The sequence below is a fragment of the Rattus norvegicus genome, chromosome Y (assembly GCF_036323735.1).
Source record: "Rattus norvegicus strain BN/NHsdMcwi chromosome Y, GRCr8, whole genome shotgun sequence".
NCBI classification, from domain to species: domain Eukaryota; kingdom Metazoa; phylum Chordata; class Mammalia; order Rodentia; family Muridae; genus Rattus; species Rattus norvegicus.
Window position 1 is genome coordinate 8,273,562 of NC_086040.1, and position 24,858 is coordinate 8,298,419.

The window sequence follows — 24,858 nt, forward strand, 5'->3', positions numbered from 1 at the left end:
CTCTGGTCCAGCTAATCCAACAATGGCTGGCTGTGAAAGTTAAGTTCAAGAATCTTATAGTTGCTCCATCACCAAGAATGATGTCTTAAGTTGTCTTCAGGGGTTTTGGAATTCTTTCAAATTAAGATGTAATGCCTGTAATGAAATAAACTTTTCTTCAAGACAGAGCAAGCAGGATAAGAACAAACAATTCTTTCTTCCATGTCCTCGTATAGGCTTCCAATAGAAGTAATTGCCCACATTGTAGCAGGATTAAATATCTGGTTTCAAGGTGTGTTTTTGTATTTCACATATTCAGACAAGAAATAGATCTTCTCACTTTTAATGAAAGAAGAAGTCCTTCAAAGATATGCCCATTATTTTATGGTTTTAGGTAATTCCAGTTGTTGGCAAGTAGGCAACCAAAAATAGCCATCACGAGTCTACTTCTAATCAACTGGAGACAACATCATATTTCTTATATTGTGAATAATTTGTAAATAAAAATAATAACCATATTATAATGGTACCTTGATAAAATAGAATGACCCTACATACAAATAGAAATGCATTATATATTTAACCAAGTCATAGTTATACTGAATATGATATAATTATCAATACCACAATGTCAAACGCGTTATACATTTAGAATAGGTGACATGGGTTTTATGGCACATTCTTTTAGAATCTCAAATTTGAAATGACTGTGAAAACGATTGTAATTTCTTAATTGATATTATATTGCATGATAGAGAAATTGATGAAAGAAAACACAAAAATCTATAGAAATACGTTGTTAACAAAATATGAAGGAATTATTGATTTCAATTATTAATCATTTTCTACAACTGGTTATGGTTATAAAGACAACCATTTGTAAATACCACCTTAGGTTGTATTTATAAATACTTTCTTCACTACCCTGTCTTATTTTCTTCACCAATCAGAAGCACCTCATTAGATACCAATCTCCATGCCTGATGGTTTTGCACCCTTTGTCATTCTGCATGAGTTTGGCTATTTTCTTTTTACATTGGCTATGAGGACAAAGATCTCTTTATCTTTTCCAAGCTCAAGGTGTCTCTTGATTCTACCCCCTGGCCTGAAAAGTTTTGTTGCAGAGCACCCAACTCTCTTCTAGAAACTGAGAAGATTACCTAGCTGACCGCATGTTTTTAACTCTTGTTAAACCGCTTTCTTGTTTTCCCCTGCATTAGCCAAATAGGATGTGTGGGTTTTTTTTTTCTTGTATACTTTGACTTTAACATTCAAAATGTAAATAAGAAATACTCAAGTTAAAAAAAATAAAAATAAATAAAAATGAATCTGGTAATTTGCATTTACTGTAAGTCTATTGAAAATGTTTCCTTCCAAGTTTTGGTCATTCTGAGTGGTCTTTCGATTTTACCCTGTAATATCGTGAAGCCATAGATTTATCTTTTTGAAATTGTAACCAGTTTGAGCAACTTATACATTTCATCATGGACTATGACCCTGATGTCTGTAGATTTCTTTCAAGGTGCAACCTGAGGCATTCCACAGGGAACCAAGACAAAGAACCTCAACACAGTGGTTGAGGCACCTGTGATACACTGGGCTAAATTTCCTATAGAAATTGTCATCTATTTTGTCACTTCTAGAAGTAATACTGGATATAACATCTTCTATTTGAACACATAGTGATGGGCATTTTTTACTGCTGGTAACTGACATCAAGATTCTAGTGAGATGTCTCTAAATGACACTTTTTCCAAGTGTATGATTTTGTTGTTGCCACCATTAATTGTCTCCTTATATTCATTTATTTCTTTATGTGTTGTCTATCTCTGTCTCTTCTGACCATTCTGTTATTTGTCATTCTGAATTGAGAATTTTGTATTAAAACTAATAAGCAGTTCACTCCTTGGGATATTATCTTTATTATTTCCTGAAGACCTATAAAGACAAGGAGGTGTTATGGATTCTTTGAGTTAGAATTGCCTTCCTTTAATGTGAAATTGCCGAGTGCAGGAACATAAAACCACTGGAAATCTGGAGAAGTATGGCTGGGCGTCATAAGAATTCCTGGCCATTCTAATTAGTTTCCTTCCATAGATGTGTGCTTAGGTTTATAACAACATGTTCATCTCTGGGTTGCACCTGTTTCCTTAAAATTATATCTGTGGCAACTTTAAAAATAACCTTCCCAAAGGAAATAACAGGGACCAAACCAACATCCAAACAGTACACAGAGATTGACCAATAACTCTTGCCACATATGTAGCAGAGGATGGACTTGTAAGGAGAGGTCCTTTGTCCTGTCAAGGCTCAATGTCCAATGGTAGGGGAATGTCAGGGAATGGAGGTGGGAGGGAGTAGGTGAGTAGGTGTATAAGGAGCTCCCTCATAGAATCAGGGGAAGAGGGATGGGATAGTTGGTTCCTGGAGGTGAAACAGGGAAAGGGAATAACAATTGAAATATAAATAAAAATAAATAAATTATATCAATCTTCCAGTAACCAAGCGTGGAGAGAAAAAACATTAAAAAAATTCTACACATTTATTAAGATGAGGAAGAACTACACCTATCCTCTTTCTTTTTAAGATTCTTGACCTCATCCTGTGCATCAGCCATGCCCAAGTGCCTTTTCCTCTTCTTCTACTAAAGTATCTCCTTGCATACATATTATTGAACCAATTAAGTTCCTTGTGTCCTGAACACCTGAATATGGCTTCAGTATGTGCAGTTACTGCAATTATTTGCCTCCAGGTAGCCTCTGATCTTTCTCATATAGGAAGATAATATCTTAGTAAAGAGCCCCTATCCGGAGTTATGATATGTGTTCCTTTAAGGACCAGTGACCAGTACTACTAGAGCACACAGAAACCCTCTTTCTCTGAGAAAAATCAGACACTCATCTCTATTTTAGAGAATTTTTAATGTTAATCAACCCAAAGAGAATGCTTGCAAACTGTTACTGGCCACCCTGTTCATATCAGAAGAGAGGGACTGAATAATTTTGGAAAGTAAAAACCAGGTTCTGGATCCATATATGGATCTCTGACTGAATACACTAATTTTATTGAGACTCTGGTTCCATTCCACACACCTCCCTTAGGATTCTAACCTTGACCAAGGTACTGTGGTCCTGGTCATCTATTTCCAGACTTTCTGGGTGGGCTGCAAGCAGCAGCTCAGAGGCCAAAAGACCTGTAAACATGTAAAAATGTAAAAATGACTTCACACAGGGTACCTCAGAGCATCCTTCTTTTCTAAAATAGTTTCTATGGACTTATCATACCAATACTCCAATAGTTCTAGATGCCCTGGACCCAGACAGATGTTGAAGAGTGCTTTTGTCACTCAGTTCACACAAGATATTTGATTTCAAAATATTAGAGGGATGTGCAGGTATTGATAAGGATTAGTGGTTAGTAGTAGTTTAAATTAGCGTGAAAATAAAGATCTGATTGAGAGCCAGGAGGACAGGAGATTTAAGAAGGCCATTAGTGGTAATCCGAAGAGTAAATTTGAATAATAATCAAGTCTGTTAAAACACACATGTAAAGGGCTAGAAGGGAGCAACCAACCATTGGAGAAAGACGAATATGCCTTTTGAAAATGAAGTGAACATTGGAAAAATAAGTGATGTATTTGGAATTAAAAGGTACAGCAAATCAGACAGTTAGGACAGTGATGGGGCGCAGGCTACTGTACTCCAGGAATCTATGGTAAAACTTAAAATTGGGACAAAGCAATTGATTTCATAATGGTCACTGGATCTACATATTCAGTCCTCAATAATGTATTATGACAATTACCTGATCAAAAGATAGCACTCACAGTAGCAAAAGGAAGACTCCCATAATTTCTCTAAAGCAGCAAACATGCCATTGACATAGGCAAGGGGATAATAACTCACCTTTTATTAATCATGTCTGATTCCCCATCTTCCACCTGTTTCCTTCTGGCATGAGGCCTCTTGCATTAACTGAAAGCAACAACCATCTTTTAGAAAAATGAGACACAGTTAGACTTCCAGATACTAACACTGTAAACCTTGTTTCTGGTTACAAAAAGAATATCTTTTTTGTGAATGTCCTGCTCCCTATTAAAAAGATACTTGGAATACCTTTCAGATTTCTAATTTCAGATTAGTAGTGAAGAATCCTATGGATATTGGGAGAAGCTATCCTCTCAAACCTGTCCCTAAAATATAATCTCATAATTATTCAACTAACCATATCATTTGTGCATATGTAGATTAAATAATGCACACTCTGGAAGCAAAGGGTGAGATACAGTATATATTACCCAGCTGAAAGAGATGGGCATCCTGATATCCTCCCAGTCTCACTGGAGTATGTTGTCATTACATGAGAAGAAACTGGGCTATTTATCATATAAATTATCCAAGATATGAGGGACAGGCATTAGAGGGTAGAGACTAACAACCCCATAGTTCAGATCTCATAGGCACTCAGAAGTCAGAATCCTCCAGAGAAAAGTATGTAGATTGTCTTGTTCTTGAATGATGTATTCTTCAAGTTCCCGTTGGCAAAGGAGATAAATTAAAATTTGAATGACAGTTACAGAGGGAGGTAAAGTGGGCAAATAACTTAGACCCTATTCATCCATGGATTTCAAAATTCTTCCATCCTGTCTGTTGATGGCCTCAGAAGTTTCGCAGTTCGACACCCTTACAACAGATAGATAACCTCCTCCTCTCCCCTGAATCTCAAAATAATTGAACAAGGGACACTGAGGCACTGGTCCAAGAGTTATAATCTCTGAGCTAGCAAGGGTGAGCTAGGAAAGTTCACATTTTTATATTAAGAGGACAACAATATTGGCAAAAATCTGGAGAAAGCAAAGGAAACCTGTATCAGAGATTGGTTGCTGTAATCACACTGGTCCCAATTCCAAAGGTTTCTAGACAGGTTTGAGAGATTCTTGGTGTGGATGGGTATTGCTCTGCCTGGATACCAGGGTTTTGGAGAAATAGGAAATCCTAGCTACCCTAGACACATGGGGGTACTAGAACCTAATCTGTGTGGAGACAGAAGGTATGGAGTTTGATGCTTGATAGTTCTTGTGGTTCCAGCCCTAGCCTTTCAAGGTTTCACAGAATGTTTTCATTTGTTTATTCATGAAACAGATGAAAAGACACTGCATGAAGGATTTACAAAACACTTTAGGGCCGTAAAAACACCTTGTGTGCACCTGTCTAAACAACTGGACCTTGTAGCCTCAGGAATGATCACTTGTCTAAAGGCTATATTAGCTGGCTCTATTCAGTGAAAGATACAGGGAAGTTACTTCTGGGTCAGACTTTTATACTCCTATCCTCCCAGAGAGTTGAAGCCTTTCTAAAAGGAACAGCACAATCTGGCTTCTATTATTTTCTCATCTTTATTAACTTGAGTATTTATTATTTACATTTCAATAGTTATTCCACTTCCCGGATTCTGGGCTAACATCCCCCTAACCCCTTCCCCTCCCTTTCTATATTTGTGTTCCCCTCCCCATCCTACCCCTATTACTGCACTCCCCCCAAAAATCACGTTCAGTGGGCGTTCAATCTTGGCAGAACAAGGGCTTACCCTTCCACTGGTGGCCTTACTAGATTATTTATTGCTACCTATGAAGTTGGAGCCTAGGGTAAGTCCATGTATACTCTTTGGGTAGTGGCTCAGTCCCTGGAGCTATGGTTTTTTGGCATTGTTGTTCATATGGTGTCTCTAGCCCATTACAGGTTTTCAGTCCTTTCCAAGTTTCCTTCAACGGGGGTCCCATTCTCAGTTCAGTGGTTTGCTGCTGGCATTCGCCTCTGTATTTGCTGTATTCTGGCTGTGTCTCTCAGGAGAGATTTACATCCAGTTCCTGTCAGCCTGAACTTATTGCTGCTCCATCCATCTTATCTGTATTTGTATGGGCCACATGTGGGGCACACTCTGAATGGGTGTTCCTTCTGCCCCTGTTCTAAAATTTGCATCCCAATTCCCTCCCAAGAGTATTCATGAGACACTGGCTTCTATATCTCCCTGTTGCACACTAACAGATGCTATTCCTGCATCATCCTGAAGTGTAAATGGGAAAACACACTTTACATAAATCCTTTTACCCTACTGTGTTCTGTAGACCCACAGATGCTCATCACTGACTGTCCTGAGTTAACAACAATGATCCAATTTATCTGGACAGACCTAGTGGATTACTGCCAAACCCCATCCATGAAAGACACTAATTCAATACTCAACACAGCTGGGAATATTTTCATTAAACATGGAGCAAGGCACTGAGGAGCTTCAATTGTTACTGTTATTGAAATTATTTTGATGCAAGTCTTAGAGACAGGTAACTAGGCCCAGGGAACAGAACTGACTTATCACTCTGACTCGGGATGTCAAAAAGGGATAAGGGAAGCCTGTCACCTTATACATGCACAGACATTATGCTTTGGATACACCACATGTCTATAATATGGAGATAAAATTGTCCGTGATGCTGAGGAAAGGGCATTAAGCACATAGAGAAAGTCTTGGCTCTCCAGAGGATATTTGGATTCCCCTATGATTTGCTAGGCTTCACTGCTATGCACATCAAAGAGATGACTGCTTTGTGACTAAAGGTAACAAGATCGCTGACCTGGATGCCCAACAAGTGTCCCTGAGACCCGTGCCCTACTGACCTCCTGGTGACATAACCAACCCCTTGCTACCTGAGACTTCATGGTATAAATAAGATGTGAGCATTAAAAGAATCAAATGGCTACCTTGAATACACAGGTTGGTAGTGAACAGTAGAAGGAAAGATCATTCTTTCAGGAACAATTGGCAGTTTTCTGGAAACTCAGCTTTACCAGGCTACCTGTCCTGGGTCCACAGAACTCTAAGAATTGTCAGTATCAATGTATGTTATAACTACCTACATTGGAGAGCATGGCAAGATATGTCTAAGTCAGACATCAGGTTTATACAGTACATAAAATAATCTAGAACATTACAACATTAATGTATATCGTACATTAATTTATATTCCCCTAGCATATAAGCATGTAATTGAAATTAATGAATTAAGACATAAAACCAAACTTTAAATTCAATCCATATTAACATGAATATTCTCAAATACATTAAAATACTGCTTTATGGACATATTTGTGTTATCAGACAGACACCATAAAAGTCATAAAACTTTCTCTTCCAGATGAATATCACATACCACAATTGGTTTCTATTTCTACCATCCTCTGTGAAATCAACAACCTGCCCACTAGTCCCCCTCTTCTCGCTCTGGGCCCATGCAACATTGGGGCCAATAACATGAAACTTTACCAGGCATCTGGTTCTTAATTAAGGGCCGTTTATTGCTTTACCGTCCATACATTCCCCTGAAATAAGACATCTCTATGGTAACAGGTCTAATCAATCCATGACCATCAAACTGTGATGTCATCCATTTAGTATTTTTTTAATTTTTGGATGCCTTCAGTCAGCATAGCTGCTCAAGCTGTTTAGCAGGTAGGCCATGGCACTTCTCAGTGACATCATCACTATGCCCTCCTTGAAAAATCTCTTTTATCCTGGAGATCCATAGCTTCTTCTGTGATGTCACATGTGTTGTCGTGAAAGCAACTGCCTCTCAGATTTTCCTTCAGTACCTCTAGGGTTTGGACTCTGATTCAAAGCACACCACCATTTGGGAGGGAGAACAAAGAGGATGAAGATATCAGAGATGGGGAGAAGGAAGCTGGCCTTCTGTCTTGGTGTAAAAAAAGGAAGAAATATGTTGTCCATGGGAAAGCTCAGTGAGTCTTATGTAGGGGCTTAGTGGGTTTCCTGAAGAGATAGCATTGATCTGAGCCTTCCTGATATGGGAATCAGGAGCTGGGAGCCTCTCAGAAGCATGTGGACTTCCCTGCTTGTCATGGTTCCTGGAAGTCAGAGAGTTTATACCATTAACTTCTTTATCGCAAAGCTAATTGTTGGGAAGGGTACAGTTGTTTTCTTGGGAGCTCATGGCTTTTATCCTTTATGCCCAGTAGAATATGTCCTAAGGAATAAGGGAAAGAAAAGTATTGTGTCCTCAGCTTGGATAAACTGCTCCATGCTTTGGATTCCTATAGTGCAGGTTTTGTCTGACACCGATATCTGGGAGAGAGAAGTCCTTATAGTGGAAACTTCATCATCTTAGTCTTTCCACAAATATTACTCTATTACCCTTCCCTGACAGTGATCCTCTAGATTTCTGAGTTAATAGATGTGATTATCTGGCAGTTCTCTTTTCTTCTGTTTCTTACATTTTTTTTTATATTTAGCAAATTTTATTTCTTTTTTAACTGGATGTTTCTATATTTACATTTAAAATATTTTCCCTTTCCCAGTTTCATGCCCATAAGATCCCTACACGTAACCTTCCCCTTCCTCTTTAATCCCCCTTGAGGACACTTGGCATGCCCTTGAACTGGGAGAGAAACCTAGGCAGGACCAACGGCATCTCCTTCCATTGTGCACAACAAGGCCATCCTAAGCCACATATGCAGTTGGAGCCATAGGTCTGTCAATGCACATTCTTTTAATATTGGTCTAGTACCAGAAAGATCTTGTTCATTTTCATTGCTGTTTTCATGGTGTTGAAAGCACCTTCAGCTCTTCTAATCCTTTCTCAAAGTCTTCCAACAAGAGCCCCATTTTCAGTTCACACTTTTGTCACTAGCATTCATGTATATAGTTGACCTGCTCTAGCTGTGTCTTTCAGGAAATGTCTATATCTGGTTCCTGGCAAATGCACTTCTTAGCTTCATCAATCTTCTCTAGTTTTGGTGACATATATATATATATATATATATATATATATATATATATATATATATATATATATATATATATATATATATATATAATTTTGGTGTCTCCTACATCTATGAGGGTAGGTGGAATGTTAACATGGATTCTGTGCCACTTGGTCAAGAATGTAGAATCCACAAATGACAATGCCAAATAGATTCCCTCCTGTTCTTATGAACCTATTGAAGTTGAGGTTTCACTGGTCCTCAACCATTCTTCTCTCTGCCCGTCCTCTGATATCTTATGTTTGGCCTTCAGAGAGAATCATGGTAAAACATCCGACCCTCAAGTCTAACAATGGGAACACAGGAAGGTAGATAGTGTAGTACAGATATCAAATAGGACTAGAGAACTGAAGTCTCTATAGTCATTCCATAGTCATTTTGTCCTTTGCTTTGTTGAAAATGGAAATGGAAAGAGAAATTTTGAGTACACATACAGGAATATTAATAAAGACTCTTATCAAGGAAAGAGAGAATGAGGAAGTGAAATACAACATTCATTCAATTTAGGTCTGTAGGCAAAATACTGGCCTTTGGGAAATAGAGAAAACCTGGGATATTGAACTGATTGTCACAGGAATGGACTTGGGAATAAAATATTATCTAGAGGAATCTCCTCCACTCCTTGTTCCTAAATATTCTAGCCATGCTAAGCCCCTGACTAACTTTGTCCATTCAGATCAAGTAACCCCTAATGAAGCAAAGAGAATTCTCTAGATTTAGAGATACATAATATGTAAGGGTTTCCCCTGTGTCACAGGAGACACTTCTGGAAAGGGCCCTCCAAATCTGGTCAATGTAAGGAAAGCTGTTTAGCAGGTAGGCCATGGTGGTTCTCAGTGACATCATCATTAGGCCCTGTCTGAAAAATCTATTGTATCCTGGAGAGCCCTAGCTTCTCTTGTCATGTCACAAGTGTTGCCATGTCTGCAAATGCCTCTAGGATATTCCTTATTATAGGGTTTAATAATTGGCCTCTAGTTTAGAGGAAACATCAATTTGGGAGTGAGAACAAAGAATATGAAAACCTCAGAGATGGGAAGTACGAAGATGGTCTTCTGTCTTGGTATTAAAAAAATAAAGAAATATGTCGAACCTGGGAAATCTCACTGCGTCCTAGGTAAGAGTTGAGTAGGAAAATTGAAGAGATAGAATTGATCAGAGCCTTCCACACATGGGATCAGGAGCTTGGAGCCTGTCAGCTGCATCTGGATTTCCCTGCTTTTTGTGGTTCCTGTAAGTCAGAGAATTTACATCATTAATACCTTTATCCCAAAATCCAGGTGTTGGGAAGGGCACTATTCCTGTCCTTAGAGCTCATGGCTTTTTTTTTTTTTTTACCCAGAAGGAAAAGGTCCTAAGAATAAGTGAAAGACAAGTATTGTGTCCTCAGCTCAGAGTAAAATCCTCAATTAATTGGATACCTATATTGCATTTTGTGTCTGATACTGGTATTTGGGAGAGATACGTGTTTCTATTTCATCATATCGGTCTTTCCACTAGTATTACTCTGACTCCCATTGCCTGCTGGTGACCCTTTATATTTCTCACTCAATATGTGTGATTAGCTGGCAGTTTTTTATCTTTAACACTTATTTTTTTTCATTTTTAGCATTTTTTTTCTTTATTAATTTGATTTTTCCATATTTACATTTCAAATATTTTTATTTTTCCCAGTTTCCTCCCCTTAAGATTCCTAACCAGTTCACTTACCTTTCTTGTATAATCCCCCTTACTGCCCTGTGAAATTCCCTTGAATTGGTACTAAAACCTAGTTTAGGCCAAGGGCATCTCCTTCCATTGGTGCTCAAAAGGCCATTCTCTGCTCCATATGCAGTTGGATCCATGGGTCTATCCATGTATAATCTTTGAATATTTGTATAGTACCAGGAAACTCTGGTTCATTTGCATTGTTTTTCTGATCGGATTGAAAGTTCCTTCAGCTCTTGTCACACTTTATCAAAATCTACCAACAAGAGACCTGTTTTCAGTTTACTGGTTTTCCATTACCATTAACTTCTCTATTTGACATGCTCTAGCTGTGTCGCTCAGGAAAGACCTATATCCGTTTCTTCTAATCATTCAATTCTAAGCTTCATCAATCTTACCTACTTTTTGTGGCTGATATATCTATATCTATATCTATATCTATATCTATATCTATATCTATATCTATCTATATCTATATCTATATCTATATCTATATCTATATCTATATCTATATCTATATCTATATCTATATCTATATCTATATCTATATCTATCTATATCTATATCTATATCATCTACATCTACATCTACATCTACATCTACATCTACATCTACATCTACATCATATATATATATATATATATATATATATATATATATATATATATATATATGTAACCTACCTGCCTCTTGGATATTCCTTCATTGTCTATAGACATTATCTATAACTATATCAAATATATACATATATAATATATATATCTTTATATATATATATATGTGTGTGTGTGTGTGTGTGTGTGTGTGTGTGTGTGTGTGTGTAAACTAGAGCTAAGAGTTTAGATAGAATTGAAGGTCTATAGGGAAAATATGTGCCTTTGAGAAACAGAAAAAACCTAGGAAATTGAACTATATGTCACAGGAATGAACCTGGGAATAAAATATTATCTAGAAGAAGCTCCTCCACTCTATGTTCCTAAATCTTTTCTAGCCATGCTAAGCCCCTGCCTAACTTTGTCCATTCAGAGCATGTAACCACTGATGAAGCAAAGAGAAGTCTCTAGCTTTAGAGAGATGTAGTAAATGAAGGTTTCCACTGTGTACCAGGAGTCACTCCTTGAAAGGGCACCCTTGAATCTGTTTCTCGTAAGGAAATCTGTTCAGCAGGTAGGCCATGGCAGTTCTCAGTGACATCAGCATTAGGCCCACCCTGAAAAATCTCTTGTATCCTGAATAGCTCTTTCTTTTTCTATGATATCACATGTGTTGTTGTGACAACAACTGCCTCTCAGATATTTTTTTCCTTTCCTCTAGGATTTGAATATTTGCATATCGGCCTCTAATTCAGAGTAAACAACCCTATTGGAGGGAGAACAAAGAGGATGAAGAGATCAGAGATCTGGAGAAGGAACCTGGCCACCTGTCTTGGTATAAAAGAAGACACATGTGGTCCATGGGAAAGCTCAGTGAGTCCTGTGTAGGCTTTGAATGGAATCCACAAATGGGAATAAGGAGATTGGAGCCTCTCAGAAGCATCTGGACTTCCCTGCTTCTTATGGTTCCTGGAAATCAAAGAGTTTTTATCATTACTTTCTTTATTCCAAAAGACAGGTTTTCATCTGGCACATTTGCTTTCCTGAGAGCTCATGGCTTTTACTCTTTTAGTCCAGAAGAAAAACCTTTTAAGGAAGAAGAGAAAGACAAGTATTGTGTCCTCACCTCAGAGTAAACTCCTCCATGATTTGGATTCCTATAGTGCAGTTATCTTATACACTGATATTTGATATCTGGGAGAGAGAAGTGCTACTAGTTGAGACTTCATCATCTCAATCTTTCAAACAATATTACTCTGACTACCGTTCCCTGACAGTGATTCTTTAGATTTCTGAGTCCATAGGTGTGATTAGCTGAAAGTTCTCTTTGATTTTCTTTCTTTCATTTTTTTTTTTATTTTTAACAAAATTTATTGCTTTTTTAATTGGATATTTCTATATTTACATTTCAAATGTTATTTCCTTTCCCACTTTTCTGTCCATAAGATCCCAAACTGGTCCCCCTCCCCTTCTTCTGTAATCCCTCTTACTGTGCATTCACATTCCCTTTAACTGGGAATCAAACCTAGGGAGGACCAAGGGCTTCTCTTTCCATTGGTGACCAACAAGTCCATCCTCAACTACATATGTATTTGAAGCCATAGGTCTGTCCACAATCAGTCTTTGACTATTGTTTTAGTACGAGAAAGCTCTGGTTCATTGATATTGTTGTTCTTATGTGGTTGAATTCACCATCAGCTGTTGCAATCATTTCTCAAAATCTACCAACATAAGGTCCATTTTCAGTTCACTGGTTTGCCACTAGCATTCACTTCTGTATTTGACATGCTCTAGCTTTGTGTGCCAGCAAAAATCTATATCTGTTTTCTGGCAGCATGCACTACTTCTTAGCTTCATCAATCTTACCTTGTTTTGTGGTGCATATCTATTCTCTTGTACTGCTCTGACTATCATTCCCTGACTATGATCCTTTAGATTTCTGAGTCAATAGATATGATTAGCTGGCAGGTTCCTATTCAGGTATATTATCATAGGCAAGCTATGGAAGAGGATTTGATGAGGGACAAGCTCACCTACACATCTCCTCCCAGCCCAGGTAAGGATATTTTTGTCCTTCAGTCAAATGAGACCAACATTCTTTTCTGCCTACTGTCCTGATGTCATTGTTGAAAAATGAAGAAATTGTCACTCCTGTGTGCTAAGCTGGACAGTCAATGACGGGTGAGAGAGTGATATATTCACGAATAAAGGGCCAAAGACATGGGCCTGGGGGGCACTATTAGTTGCTGCCTTATCCCATGACGGACCATGGCTGAAAGATTCTCTTGGCCATATGACAAATAACACTCCAACCTAAGATAAAGTTCTCAAGGGGTTCATTCCAGGACAAGCATGTCCATTTGACACCTATTCATTTGATTATAAGGAAGGGGGAGATGTTGGGAGTGATGCCATTGAAGCCCTACATTGTTGATGTTATTATTATGGTTAGAATTAAGTATAACTGAGTTCATGGAAAATCCCCAGCCATGTGCAGGAGCCTATTACAAATCTGTTGGTCAAGAAAAACAATAATATGATAAAATTGTCCTGAGGACTAATAGTATGACAAATCTGTGAACTTTCTGACATCCTGTCAACATCGGACGATTCCCTGACCACACGAATATTGTACCCCTGGCCTGCATAAATGTTTCTAACTTCCTCCTTCCCTCTGGTACCCCTCTTATGGTATAAATTCAGCCATGGAGAAAAATAAAATTGAGGCGTAGTAAAGACTCTTGTCTTGGCGTTCTTCTTTGCGTTGCCTGTCACAAATTCTCTTCCAGGTACCCTCAAAGCCCTCTCTTCCACAGCTTTTGTAAACCTTTCTCAAAATCTACCAACGAGAGGTGCATTTAAATGTCACTGCTTTGCCACTATCACTCACTTCTGTATTTCACATGCTCTGGCTGTATTTCTCAGGGAAGATCTATATAAAGTTCCAGGCAGGATCCACTTCTTAGCTTCATCAATCATACCTAGATTGGTGAATATATATATATATATATATATATATATATATATATATATATATATATATATATAAATTTGGTGGCTCCTACATCTTGAAGGTTAGTTGGAATTTTAACATGGATTCTGAGAAACTAGCTCAAGAATTTAGAATCCACAAATGAGAGTGCCAAATAGACTTCCTCCTTTTCTGATGAAACTATTGATGTTGAGGTTTCCCTGGACCTCAAGCCATTCCTCTCCCTGATTATCCTCCTATATCTTATGTTTGGCCTGAAGAAAGAATTACGATAAAACATCTAAAACCCTCAAGTCTGGCCATGGGTACACATGAAGGTACATATTAGAGAACTGATATCTAGTGGGAATACAGAACCACACTCTGTAATCCATGTTGGTTTTTTTTTTTTTTTTTTTTTGCTTTACTGATGTCTGGTAATTGATGGATAAAATAAGAATTTGGGAGTTTATCATTTGGAGGAGGTACACAATATTTACACTGTTATATTCACTCTATAGCTGAGCCCCCTCTGTTGCCAAAATCATTGCAGAAACTTGAATTGGAAAACAGAATTTTTGAATACATATTCAGGAATATATATATAAAGTCTCATATAAAGGAATGTACAATTAGAAAATGTCATAAAATATTCACTCAATTAAAGGTCTGTAGTGAAAAAACTAGCCTTTGGGAAACAGAGAAAACCTCAGAAATTGAATCATATATCATAGGAATGCTGTGAAATTGAAAAAATATAATCCAAAAGAATCTCCTCCACTCCATGTTCCTAGAACATTTCTACCCATGCCAAGCCCCTGACTAACTTTGTCCCTTTGGAGCATGTAACCACTAATGAAGCAAATGAAGTCTCTAGCTGTAGAGAGATGTAGTACAGAAAGGTTTCCACTGTGTCACAGGTGACTTCCCTGTGAAGGATACCCTTCAATCTGGTCAATGTGAGGAAAACTGTTCAGCAGGTAGGCTAAGGGAGTTCTCAGTGACATCATCATTAGGCCCTCCCTGAAAAATCTCTTATAACCTGGAGAGCCCTAGCTTCTTCTGTGAGGTCACAAGTGTTGTTATGACAGCAACTACCTCTCAGATATTCCTTCAGTACATCTAGGGCTTACTAATTGGCCTTTAATTCAGAGTAATCAGCCATTTTTGAGGGAGAACAAAGAGGATGAAGAGATCAGAGATGGGGAGAAGGAATCTGCCCTTCTGTTTTGGTATAAAAAAGGAAGAAATACGTGGTCCATTGGAGAGCTCAGTTTGTCCTGGGGGGGGGTGTTTAATGGTTTCCCTGAACAGACAGCTTTGATCTGACCCTTCCACATATGGGAATCAGGAGATGGGAGCCTATCATAAGCATCTGGCCTTCCCTGCTCTTATGGTTCCTGTAAGTCAGAGAGTTTATATCATTCATTTCTTTATTCCAAAAGCGGAGGGTTGGGAAGGGAACAGTTGTTTTCCTGAGAGCTCATGGCCTTTACTCTTTTTGAAAAGAAGAAAAAGCTCCCAAGAAAAAAGGGAGAAACATGAATTGTGTCCCTAGCTCAGAGAAAACTCCTCCATGCCTTGGATACCTATATTGCAGTTTGTGTCTGACACTGATATGTGGGAGAGAGAAGGGCTTCAAGTTGAGACTTCATCTCAGTCTTTCACAAGTATAACTCTGATTACCATTCCCTGACAGTAACCCTTTAGATTTCAATAGGTGAGGTTAGGTAGCAGTTTCTTTTCTTTTATTTCTTCCATTTTTTTTATTTTTTACCAAATTTCATTGCTTATTTAATGGGATATTTCTATATCTACATTTCAAATGTTATTTTCTTTCCCATTTTCCTTTCAATATGAGCCCTAACTGACCCCTCTCCCCTTCTTCTATAACCTCCCTTACTGCACCTTAACATTCCCTTGAACTGGGAGTCAAACCTGGGAATGATCAAGGGCTTCTCCTTCCATTGGTGCCCAACAGGGTCCTCCTCTGTTACATATGCAGTTGGAGCAATAATTCTGTCCATGCACAGAATATTGTGTTAGTACCAGAAATCTCTGTTTCTTTGCCATTGTATTTCTTAAGCAGTTGAAAGCCCCTTCAGTTCTGTTTGGAGCGACGCTCTTGATGCCCTCCATTGTTGATGATATTATTATGGTTAGAATTAACTATCACTATTTTCATGGGAAATCCCTACTGAGCTGCAAAATACTAATACACATTTGGTGGTAAAGAAAAATAATAATATTTTAAACTTGTCCTCCTGACTAATAATATGACAAACCTGTGACTTTTCTGATATATCAATATCAGCTGATTCCCTGACCACACCAATATTGTACTTTGGCCTGAGTAAATGTTCCTTACTTCTCCCCTCCCTCTGTTATCCCTGTTATGGTATAAATTCAGCCTTGGAGGAAAATAAAATTGTCGCCCTGTTCAGACTCCTATCTTAACATCCTTCTTTGTGACCCTTGTCCCCAATTCTATTCCAGGCACCCTATGATCTCTCACTTAAAAAAGGCACCCAAGTTGCGGCTCTTTGAAGGTGTCCTGGAGGAGAAAGTCTTTCCCTGTTAATAGGCTGGTCTGTCTTCCTTGTTTGTGGAAGCCTTTTCTCCCACTTGGAGCTTTTGCTCCAACCCCTCACCCCCTCCCAGAGCTTTTGCTGAATGATGGGACAAGCATTCTACTCTCATCTTTTGTGACAGGACACAGAGAGTCATTCAGGACACAAAGAATAGTGTTAAAAATTTAAAAAATCTTAGATTTTGTAAAAATATTTGTCCATAGTTCACCCAGGAGGTAACAATTGAATCAAAAGATAATACCCAGTTAGTGATTGTTTAATGGATGGATTAACCCTTTTACTGAAGTCTACCCTCTGTAACGAATAAAAGTTATGTGCATTTTGGGTAAAAGTTGACTCTCCTTGTGTGGATAAGCAACCCTACTTACATGGATTAAAAACCCTTATGTTTCTTATACCCTTATGTTACTGCAGTGGTCACTTTGCGCTCCAGAAGTGGAAATCTATGGGGTCTTACACCATTTTGGTGCATCACCGGGACTGTGCTCACTCCAGACCACAATTGGCTAAGAGATCAGAGGTAAGCTCGAGCAAGTCTGTGTTTTGTGTTCTGTGTTACTTTCTGTTTTGTCTCTGTGTCATGTTACATCTTTGTTTCATGTTGACTTGTGTTGTCTGCCCCTGCTGTCTGAAGGGTTTGAGTCCCCACTGGAGAAGGTTTAGAGTCCACTTGGTGGTCACTATTGGTCCTGTAAGGGACTTTTGGCTGTGACAGGTCGACTTGCTTTTTGTCACAGGCCATAGGCCCTAGAGGATGCTCTAGGAGGAGAAAGGAATCATGAGGACATTGTAGAATCCCATTGGGAGGTGGGATCAGATGGTCTTCCTCATCACAGTAGCAGCTAAGGTTAAGCTGCATTTTGGGCCAGGTACTGAAGGTAACAGGCATCTGTAGAACTCGCTTATAGAATGCTTTTTCTTGGTCTTGTTTATCTAGTTTTTTTCCTTTGGTATTGTCAAGTGTCTTTTCTGGCTTTTGTTTCATTTTTGGACTTGGACTGATGATAGTCCTTGAAATCATGGAACTGTTTGCTTTCTTTCTCAAGAAGTTTTACTTGGTCTACTTGGTGAATAACTTGGAAATAATTTGCTTGAGAGAAATTGTTTTCTGCCAGGGAGCCTGCCTTATCTGCTGGCCCTATTAAAGTGTGAAGTTGGTCTTCAGCATTAAGTCACCTTCCCTGTTAGTCATCATTGACATAGACAGTGCCGCTGATCCTATCCCTGCAGCAGTCAGTTCTTGCCCCTGTGGTCAAAATGCCCCAGGTTGGGGGTCAGGGTAGTTCCGAAAATAGTTTCAGAAAGAATCTGCAGCAGACTGCGAGGAGCTTATTTGTGCCAGACAAAACAGGCTTTGCTCTAGAATGACAAGAGGAGAAAGTCTTAGCACCGGCTGTTCAGCTTACTCCAGCTAGAGGCTGTGGCCAAGGTCAGGATCAATGTTTTCTTTTCCATGGAAATCTAACTCAGTGAGGCGGCTTGGTGGATGGTTACTACTGCAGTCCTTGGAGGGCTATGCTTCTATTAAAGATCAGTACTCCAGTGTTAGTAATCTATTTATTGGTTGTAAGAGTCAGGAAATCCAACGCAATTGTGACCACTGCCACAGGAATGGGAGCAGAAAGAGTCCTTAAAACCAATTGCCTGTAACTATAGCTTACTCTCTGATATCTGAAACTTCAGTCGGATAACACCCCCCGGGAAAGCCCCCCTTCAATTCTCAAATGCTATTTTCTCCTGGTCTTTTGGCACAAGGTCATCTAGCATGTAAGACAGCCTGGAAGAAACTTCCCCCTTAAAGTAGACGAACCATACAATTATTCTATCAGCCACTTGGCATCCAGCACTCAGGTCTTAACCATCTCTCTATCCTTTTGTTATTAAATTTTACTGGAAGCCTAGTGTCCTTCAGAGGCTGGGTCTCTTGAGAGGTAGAGCACTGAGCTGACTCTAAGGAGCTGAGCTGAGCTCAGGACAAAAAAAGTCCAGAGAGACAGTCGGTAACAGACCAGCTGCCACTCTGCTCTCCTTTTTGTTTCACAGGCACAAAGCTTGCTCCTGATTATGGGCTGGCATTTTTGCCCCAAGAAAGCTGGCTTATTTAGCTGTGCGACTGAATGCTATTTGTCACCTATCTGGTTGTTCCACCCGCTCTCACCATGTCACCCCCTAGCATTCTTGTCTGGCCCCTTACCACTGTTCTTAAGAATTTTATCACCTAAGACACTGTGTTCATTGACTTAAAATATATCCCATCCTGCTAATATGGATGTCCCAAATTCACATTCTGAAGGTCCTAATTCTAAAACAAGGGATGGTGCATCCCCCTAAATATTAAATTTACCTCCACGGTCTGAACCAGGATTGACATATTTGGGGATTTAGAATGTTTCAATCAGAGGCTGATACCGAAATTATATTTACTATAAAATTGTTAAAAGAGACAGTGCATTCTTACTGCCCTGCTTTCGGGCACTGATCCAAAGAAGGAGCCAGGGAGGCACTGTACATGGCGCAAGGTACACACGACTTCATCTAAAGCCTACACTCCACTGAGAGGACCTGCTTCCTCAAAGAACTGCACCACTTCAAGAAGAATTAGAAGCCTACCACCCATTCCAGGACAGCTAAAATATGTATTCTTCAACAATGCAATACCTTTCGTAGGAATTGAATTTGGATAATGCAATTATGATTGTTGTATTGTCTATTTGATTTATATTGAGAATTTAAAAATGTCAATCAGCATGTTATTTTTCCTTCCATGTATCAACACATTATTTATTTTTCAGTTAATGATACTGTATTTTAATGATATGGGGTTTGCTTATTCCTTATTTGACATGCATGGGATACCTATTTATCTCTTTGTCTCTTGCTTATATGTTTTGGCCCCTGGACATTTAATCATTTACCCAGCCTTGTTAAGTAACAGGGAGATAATTTAAAAACAAAACCTATTCACTTATATTATCATAGGCTAACCATCAACGATGCTTTGTTGAGGGTCAAATTCACCTACAAATCTCATCCCAGTCCAGGTAAGTACATTTTTGTCCCTCAGTCAAATGAGGCCAACATTCTTTTCTGCCTACTGTCCTAGTGCCTTTGCTGAAAAACCAAAAAAATTCTCACCCCTCCGTCCTGAGCTGGACAGTCAGTGATGGATAAGAGAATGATATATTCATGAATAAAAGGCCAAAGAGGAGGGCCAACATTAGCTGCTGCCTTATCCCATGATGGGCCCTGGCTACAATATTCTTTTGGCCATGTGACAAGTAACACCCAAACCTAAGACAGTCGCAGTTTCCAAGGGGTGCATTTCAGTACATGCATGGGCATTGGTCACTTTTACATTTGAATGTAAGTAAGGAGGAGATGTTTGTTGTGATTCCCTTGAAGCCCTCCATTTTAGATGTTATTATTATGGTTAGAATTAAGTATGACTGGGTTAATGGAAAATCCCCAGCCAGCTGCAGAAGACTAATACAAATCTAGTGGTCAAGAAAATAATAATATGATAATGTTGTCCTGCTGATTAATAATATGACAAACCTGTGAACTCTCTGGCATCCTTTCACATCAGATCTATGAAAAAACGAATCCTGTGTTCTTGCATTGCGTAAATGTTTCTTAGGTCCCCCTCCCTCTGTTACCCCTCTTATGGTATAAATTCAGCCTTGGAGAAAAATAAAATTGATGCCTTCTTCAGACTCTTTTCTTGGCATCCTTCTTCACATCCTTTGTCCCACATTCTCTTCCAGTTACCCTCAGAACCCTCACTTACACAGCATTTGTAATCCTTTCTCAAAATCTACCAACAACAGATCAGTTGTCAGTAAACTATTTTGCCACTAGCATTCACTACTGTATTTGATATGCTCTAGCTGTGTCTCTCAGGAACTATCTATATCTGGTACCTGGCAGCAGGCACTTGATAGCTTCATCACTCATATCTAGTTTAGAATGTATATATATATATATATATATATATATATATATATATATATACATATATATACATATATATATACATATATATATATACATATATATATATATATATATATATATATATATATATATATACATACATAGTGTCTCCTACAGCATTGAGGTTAGGTAGAATTTTAGCATGGATTCTGCGCAACTAGCTCAAGAATGTAGAATCCAGAAATGACAATGGCAAATAATCTCACCCCTGTTCTTATGAACCTTTGAAGTTGAGGTTTAACTGGACCTCAAGCCATTCTTCTCACTGCCCATCCTCCTAAGTATGATGTATGCCCTGAAGAAATAATCACTGTAAAATATCCAAAATCATCAAGATTGACACTGTGAACACAGGTAAGTCGATATGAGAGAACTAATATCATGGTAAAATATCTAAAATCATCAAGATTGACACTGGGAACACAGGTAAGTAGATATGAGAGAACTGATACTTAATTGGAAATAGAACCGCATTCTATAGTCAATGTTTTCCTTTGTTTTATTGATATCTGGTATTTTTTGGATAAAATAAGCATTTGGGAGTTTATCATTTGAAGTAGGTACACAATATATATACTGTTATATTCACTCTATTGCTGGAACCACTTTGTTGCCAAAATCACTGAAAAATAAATGGAAATGGAAAACTGATTTTTAATAACACATTCAATATATATATATATATATATATATATATTCCTTATATATAAAGTCAGCAATCAAGGAATGTTCAATTAGAAATCGAAATACAATGTTAACACAATTAAAGGTCTGTAGGGTAAATACAGGTCTTTGGGAAACAAAGAAAACCTAGGAAATTGAACTGTATATCACAGGAATGGACCTGGTAATAGAATTATGATCCAGAAGAATCTCCTCCATTCTATGTTCCTAGACGTTTTCTACTCATGACAACCCCCTGAATATATTTCTCCATTCAGACCATGTAAACACTAATTCAGGAAAGAGAAGTATCTAGGCTTAGAGAGATGTAGTACGTACAGGTTTCCACTGTGTCACAGGGGACACACCTGCAAATCGCATCCTTGAATCTATTCAATGTAAGGAAAGCTGTTCCCCAGGTAGGCCATGGCAGTCCTCAGTGACACAATCATTAGGCCCTCCCTGAAAAATCTCTTGTATCCTGGAGAGCCCTAGCTTATTCTGTGATGTCACAAGTGTTGCTGCTACAGCAACTGCCTCTCCAATATTCTTTCAGTACCTATAGGGGTTACTAATTGGCTGCTAATTCAGAGTAACGAGCCATTTAGGATGAAGGACAATGAGGATGAAGAAATCAGAGATGGGGAAAAGAAAGCTGGCCTTCTGTCTTGGTATAAAAGAAGGAAGAAATACATTGATTATGGGAAATCTCAGTGAGTCCTTGGTAGGAGTTGAGTAGATTCACTTAAGACACAGACTTGACCTCAGCCCTCCATATATGGGATTCAGGTGCTGGGAGCCTCTCAGAAGCATCTGGACTTCCCTCCTTCTAATGGTTCCTGGAAGTCATAGAGTTTATATCATTAATATCTTTATCCCGAAGTCCAGGTGTTGGGAAGGACACTGTTCTTTTCGTTAGAACTCATGGTTTTTATTCTTTTTGCCCTGAAGAAAATGGTCCTAAGGAAGAAGTGAAAAACAAGTATTGTGTCCTCAGCTCAGAGTAAACTACTCAATTATTTGGTTACTTATAGAGCAGCATGTGTCTGATATTAGTATTTTAGAGAGAAGAGTTCCAAATTTGAACTTCATCATCTCAATCTTTCCACTACTATTATTCTGACTATAATTCCCTGACAGGAACCCTTTGGATTACTGCATTAATAGGTCTTTTTAGCTGCTAATTTTCTTTTCTTTTCTTTCTTTCATTTTTTTTATTTTTTAGCAAATTTTATAGCATTTTTAATTGGGTATTTCTATATTTACATTTCAAATGTTATTTTATTTCCCAGTTTCTTGTCCATAAGATTCCGAACTGGTCTTCTTACCCTTCTTCTATAACCCCTTTAATTTCCCTTGACATTCCCTTGAACTAGCAGTAAAAACTAGAGAGAACCAAGGGCTTATCCTATCACTGATGCCCAACATCACCATACTCTGCCACATATGCAGTTGGAGCCATATGTCTATCCATAAACAGTCTTTGAATATTGATTTATTACCAGAAAGCTATGGTTAGTTTAACTTGTTGTTCTTATGTGGTTTAAAGACCATTCAGCTCTTGAAATCCTTTCTCAACATCTACAAACAAGGGATCTTTTTTCAGTTCTCTGGTTTGCCACTAGCAATCACTTCTGTATTTGACATGCTCTGGCTGTGTCTCTAATGAAAGGTCTATAACGGTTTATTGGCAGAATGCACATCTTAGCTTCATTAATCTTATCTAGTTTTGGTGCCTGATATATGTGTATATATGGTGGCTCCTACAACTATGAATTTTGGTGGAATATTTACATGGATTCTGTGCAATTAGGTCAAGAATATAGTATCCACAAATGACAATGCCAAATAGATTCCCTCCTGTTCTTATGAACCTGATGAAGTTGAGGTTTCAGTGGACCTCAAGCCATACATCTCGCTGCTGCACATCCCCCTGAAACTGACGATTGGACTGAAGAAACTCTCATGTCTTGTCCTGCGAACACAGGAAGGTAGATATTAGAGAACAGATATCTAATAGAACTATAGAACTGCATTCTATAGTCAATGTTGTCCTTTGCTTAACTGATGTCTGTAAATTTTTGGGTAATATAATGATTTGGGAGTTGATCATTTGAAGTAGGTACACAATATTTCCACTGTTATATATACACTATAGCTGGGTCAAGTTTGTTGCACAATTTATTGCAAAAAACAGAATTGGAAAAATGAAATATATATAATGTCCCCTGTCAATGAATGTACAATCAAAAAATGTAACACAATATTCACTCAATTAAAGGTCTGTAGGGAAAATACTGGCACATGGGAAAATGAGAAAACCTAGGGATTTGAATTGTATTTCACAGGATTAGACCTGTGAATGAAATTAATCTCCAGAAGAATCTTATTCTCTCCTTGTTCCTAGATCTTTTCTACCCATGCTAAGCCCCTGACTAACTTTCTCCATACAGAGCATGAGACCACTAATGAAGCAGAGAGAAGTCTCTAGCTTTAGAGTGATGTAGCATGTAAAGGTTTTCACTGTGTCACAGGGGACACTCCAAAGGGCACCCTTGAATCGGGTCAATGTAAGGAAAGATGTTTAGCAGGTAGGCCATGGCTGTTCTCAGTGACATGATCAATAGGCCCTCCATGAAAAGTCTTTTGTATCCTGGAGAGCCCTAGCTTCTTCTGTGATGTAACAAGTGTTGTCTTGTCAGTAACTGTCTCTCAGATAATCCTTCCATATATCTATGGTTTACTAATTGGCCTCTAATTCACAGTAAAGAGCCATTTGGGAGAGGGAACAAATAGGATGAAGAGATCAGAGATGGGGAGAATGAAGCTCGTCTTCTGTCTTGGTATAAAAGAAAAGAAGAAATATGTGGCTCTTGCGAAAACACCCTGGGAAGATGGCTTTAGTTCTTTTGTTCTCTGGGTTAACTGAGCTCTTGGAGAAGTTGCTGAACATCTTAAAAACCTTTGGGCAGATGGTAAAGATTCTAGATACCCCTTTTTTATTTCAATGGTCCTGGGGATTGTATGGCTGATGGTAAGTGTTTCCCAGGAAGAGTGCTAAGCAAGATTGATTTTTAGATGCTTTAGAAACATGGAATTTTTCTGATATACTTGGTCTAATGACACAAGGTCTAAATGATATTTTTCGATGTGGAATTTCCCTCGGACCTTTGAAAATATAAAAAAAAGGTTTTGTAATATTGAAGTCTAATTTGGAAAATGACAAATCACTTTGAACATGGAGAACACTTTCTGGAGCCCTAGAGAGGGGTGAAGAAATTCTCTGAAACCCTGGGGAGACGGTGAACCTGCCTTTTGGTTTGAAAAAGGAGTTTCTTGAGCATCTTGGGACAATATGGAATGTCCAGTATGCCCTTGTAAGGATTGGCAACTTTCCACAATTCATTCCTCATTTTTGGAAAATTCCAAGGCCTTTTGGACAGATGGAGAATGTGTGGGACTCACCTGAGGAATAGTTGTATCTTTTGTTTTCTCCTTGTTAGCAGAAGATGACACAAGATCCA

General features: G+C 38.5%; 3 long non-coding RNA genes across 4 annotated transcripts in view; 2 read left to right on the forward strand and 1 right to left on the reverse strand.

Moving 5' to 3' along the window:
• On the reverse strand, positions 1-21,871 carry LOC134484459 (uncharacterized). The gene is made up of 4 exons (XR_010061918.1): positions 21,674-21,871; positions 9,910-10,047; positions 3,885-3,953; positions 1-135 (listed from the first exon to the last, which is right to left on the reverse strand). It is a non-coding gene; the product is annotated as an uncharacterized LOC134484459 (long non-coding RNA).
• LOC134484460 (uncharacterized) lies at positions 11,748-20,531 on the forward strand. Of its 2 annotated transcripts, none has more exons than XR_010061919.1 (3): positions 11,748-11,989; positions 17,093-17,198; positions 19,658-20,531. It is a non-coding gene; the product is annotated as an uncharacterized LOC134484460 (long non-coding RNA). The 2 variants fall into 2 exon arrangements; XR_010061920.1 differs by lacking the exon at positions 11,748-11,989 and adding an exon at positions 15,210-15,319.
• The window catches only part of LOC134484458 (uncharacterized), a 23,810-nt gene continuing 19,780 nt past the window's right edge, over positions 20,829-24,858 (forward strand). The window contains exon 1 of the long non-coding RNA XR_010061917.1: positions 20,829-21,025. This is a non-coding gene — a long non-coding RNA (uncharacterized LOC134484458). The remainder of the gene's footprint in view (positions 21,026-24,858) is intronic.